We start from the raw sequence: 263 nt of genomic DNA on the forward strand, positions 1-263 counted from the left end.
GGGTCGATCGGCGGCGGTCGACGAGCAGGGACCAGGCAGAGTGTGTGCGGCAGAGAAGGGATCGAGGGAGAGATGGGGTCGGGCGTGGGAGAGAGATTGTGGTGGGGCTTGGGGATAAGAGAGAGAGAGAGAGAGGGACTGGTGGGATGGGTGGGTGGGGCGTGCGTGGTGTGAAACGGATGCGGGTGGGGGCGCCCCAGATCGTGCCACCTCATCGATCCGTGGGATCGATCCGTGTGCTGTGCTTTTTCTTTACCGTCTGC

Source organism: Triticum dicoccoides, chromosome 1B, assembly GCF_002162155.2.
Source record: "Triticum dicoccoides isolate Atlit2015 ecotype Zavitan chromosome 1B, WEW_v2.0, whole genome shotgun sequence".
Classification (NCBI taxonomy): domain Eukaryota; kingdom Viridiplantae; phylum Streptophyta; class Magnoliopsida; order Poales; family Poaceae; genus Triticum; species Triticum dicoccoides.